The sequence below is a fragment of the Prionailurus bengalensis genome, chromosome D1 (assembly GCF_016509475.1).
Source record: "Prionailurus bengalensis isolate Pbe53 chromosome D1, Fcat_Pben_1.1_paternal_pri, whole genome shotgun sequence".
Lineage (NCBI taxonomy): Eukaryota > Metazoa > Chordata > Mammalia > Carnivora > Felidae > Prionailurus > Prionailurus bengalensis.
In genome coordinates, this window is record NC_057346.1 from 6,002,704 (window position 1) to 6,006,843 (window position 4,140).

The following is a 4,140-nucleotide window of genomic DNA, read 5'->3' on the forward strand; positions in this document are numbered from 1 at the left end:
ATTTTTCTAGATACTTCAGCTTCTGTGTGTGAAAGCTGGCTCGTATTTCCTAGTCTGCCACTACCAAAAGCAGAAAGCTTTGGCCAAATCATTAACACTGGAGTCTAACTTCATAGAGAGTGCATGTATACCATGCAGAGAAAATTCTGTTGGATATAAACTTTCATCCTCTCCCCTATTATTTGTTTTTATTTACACTCGTAGCAAATAATATTTTAGGTTTTTTGCATTTTTAAGTCACTCATTTTTTTCTACATTAAATTATACATTTTGTAATGTTTGCTGACTTATTTGAATACACTCTATAGTATTATTAGCAAGTCAACTGGGGTTTTTGGCAGATTAGAAGAAGCATCAAATTTCTCAATCTGAACCTGTGGTGGATATTAGTTACCTGGAACTAACATCAGGCCAAAATTCCTCAAATAGTATTCTGGAAATCATGGAGTCGGGGTCAACATCATTACAACTTCCTGTGTGTGATGATGGCAAAGAAGCTTATTAACACCGGATGTCAATGTGAATAAAGCAAAAAGTGAATGAAGCCTCTGAAGGTCCATTCATATTGTAGCACATGGTAAAAATTCATTCCTTTTTATGATAATCAGTATTCCACTATATATGTATATATACCACATCTTTGCCCATTCATCCATCCATTGATGGACAAGGTGGATTCCACATCTTAGCTATGGTAAATAATGCTGCAAAGAACACAGGAGTGCACATGTCTTTTTCAATTCATGTTCTCATTTTCTTTGCGTAGATAACTAGAAGTAGAATTGCTCGATCACATGGTAGCTCTATTTTTAATATTTTGAGGAGCCTCCATACTATTTTTTATAGTGGTTGCACCAATTTACATTCTCACCAACAGTGCGTGAGGGTTCCTTTTTCTCCACATCTTCATCAACACCTGCTTTTCTCCCTTTTCCTTTTCTTTTCTTCTTTCTTTCTTTCTTTCTTTCTTTCTAATAATAGGCAATCTGACAGGTGTAAGGTGATATCTCTGTCATTTTTTTTTTTTTTGCATTTCCCTGATGATTAGTGATGTTGACAATCTTCTCATATGTCTGCTGGCCATATGTATGTCTTCTTTAGAAAAATGTCTATTCAGTTCCCCTGCCCATTTTAATAGGATTATTTGGGTTTTTGTTTATTTGATATTGAGTTATAGAAGTTCTTTATATATTTTGGATAATAACCCCTTATTAGATACATAATTTGCAAATACCTTCTCCTATTCACCAGGTTGCCTTTTCATTTTGTTGATGGTTCCCTCAATGTGCAGAAGCTTTTTGGTTTGATGTTGTGCCATTTGCTTATTTTCACTTTTGTTTCTCTTGCATCTGGAGTCAGATCTAAAAATACATGTATATATTGCAAAACCAATGTCAAGGAGCTTATGGCCTATGTTTTCTTTTAGGAGTTTTACAGTTTCAGGTCTTATATTCAAGTCTTTAATCCATTTTGAGTTATTTCTGTGTATAAGATAGTGGTCCAGTTTCATTCTTTTGCAAACAGCTGTACAGTTTTCCCAACACCACTTATTGGAGACACTGTCCTTTCCCCCTTTTTATATTCTTGCCTCCTTTCTCACAAATTAATTGGCCATATATGCATAGGTTTATTTCTGGGATCTCTATTTTGTACCATGCATCTCTGTGTCTGTTTATATACATACCATATTGTTTGGATTGCTATAGCTTTGTAGGGTAACTTTGAAATCAGGCAAAATGATACCTCTGACTTTTTTCTTCTTTATCAAGATGTTTTTGGCTATTTTAGGCCTTTTGTAGTTCCATAAGAATTTTAGAATTATTTGTTCTAGTTCTATAAAGAAAATGCCATTGGAATTCTGATAACAATTGCGTTGAATCTCTAGATTGCTTTGGATTGTATGGACATTTTGACAATATTAATTTTTCCAATCCATGAGCATGAAGATCTATTTTTTGTGTCTTCTTCAACTTCTTTGATCAATGTTTTATAGTTTCCAATGTTTAGATCTTTTACCTTTTTTGGTTAAAGTTACCCTAGGTATTTTACTGTTTTCGATGCAATTGTAAATGGGATTTTTTTTACTTCTTTCTGATTGTTATTACTGTATAGAAAAAAACATTTCTGTATATTAATTTTGTAACCTGAAACTTTACTGAATTCATTTATTAGTTCTAACAATTTTTTTTTATAAATGGTATCTTGTCACCTGTAAATAGTGAGTTGTACTTCTCCCTCTCCAATTTGTATGCCTTTCTCTTGACTAATTGCTATAGGTAGGACTTCCAATACCATGTTGAATATATGTGGGAATAGTAAACATCCTTGTTTTATTTCTAATCTTAGAAAAATCTTCCAGCTGTAGGTCTGTCATATATGGCCTTTATTATGTTAAGGTATTTTCCCCATGTACGCACTTTGTTAATAGTTTGTTTTTTTAATCACAAATAGATGCTGAATTTTGTCAAATGCTTTTTCTGCATCTATTGAGATGCTTATATGATTTTTATTTTTCATTCAGTTAATATGGTTATCACATTGAATGATTGTATGTTGAATCATCCTGGCATCCCTGGCTGGAATAAATCCCATCTGATCATGGTGTAATATTTTTAATGTATCATTGAATTTAGTTTGCTAATATTTTGTTGATGATTGCTGTGTATATCTTCATCAGAGATACTGATCTGTAATTTTCTTCCTTCTCCTTTTCTATTCTTTTGTCTTGGCTCCCCCCTGCCCCCCATCTTTTTCTGGTTTTGGTATCAGGGTAATACTGGCCTGATAAAATGAGTTTGGATGCATTCACTCCCCCTCAATTTTGGGGAATAGTTTGGGAAGAATAAATACAAATCTTTGAATGTTTGCCGGTATTCACCAGTGAAGCCATCTGGTCCTAGATATTTGTTGGGAAGTTTTAATTAATGATTCAATCTCCTTACTAGTAATTCACCTACTCAGATTGTCTATTTCATCATATTTCAGTCTTGAAAGACTGTAAATTTCTAGGAATTTATCCATTTTTTCAAGGTTTTTCAATATTGTTGAATTCAATATTCAATATTCAATATTAAAAACCAATATTCAAGGTTTTTCAATATAATTTCAATTATTTTCATATAATTGTTTATGACAGTCTGTCCTGATCCTTTGTATTTCTGTGGTTATCAATTGTAACTTCTCTTTAATTTCTGACTTTATATATTTGTGCCCTCTTTTTTTCTTGGTGAGTCCAGCTAAAGGTTGTTTGATTTTGTTTATCTTTTCGAAGAACCAGCTCTTAGTTTCATTGATCTTTTCTGCTGTCCTTTTAGTCTCTATTTCATATATTTCCATTCTGATCTTTATTATTTCCCTCCTTCTAACTTTGGGATTTGTCCTTTTTCTAATTCTTTAAGTGTAATGTTAAATTGTTTGAGATTTCTCTTGTTTCTTGAAGTAGGCCTGTGTTGCTATTAACTTCCCCCTTAGAATCATTTTGCTACATCCCATTGATTTCTCATATTTCTTTTTTCACTTGTCTCTATGTATTTTTTTTATTTCTCCTTTGATTTCTTCCAGGACTTAGTAGTTTTTGGTAACATATTGTTTAACCTCCTCCTATTTGTAGTTTTCCAGTTTTCTTCTTGTAACTGATTTCTAGTGTCATACCATTGTGATCAGAAAAGATGCTTGATATAGATTCAAACTTCTTGAATTTATTGTGATTTGTTTTGTGGTCTAATATGTGATCAATCCTGGAGAATATTCTATGTGCACTTGAGAAGAATGTGCATTCTACTGCTTTGGGATGGAATGTTCTGTATGTATATAATAAATCCATCTGGTCTACTGTGTTAAGACCAGTATTTTCTTATTAATTTTCTGCCTGATTGATCTATCCATTAACGTAAATAGGGTATTAAAACTCCCTACTATTATTGTATTGCTGCCAATTTCTCCCTTTAGGTCTGTTAACACTTGCTTTATATATTTTGGCGCTCTTATTCTGGGTGGATATATATTTATAAATGTTGTATCCTCTTGCTAGATTTACCTCTTTATTATTAGGTAGTTCCTCTGTGTCTTTTATTACAGTTTTTGTTTTAAAGTCTGTTTTGTCTGATATGATTAAAGCTACCCAGCTTTCTTTTCATTGCC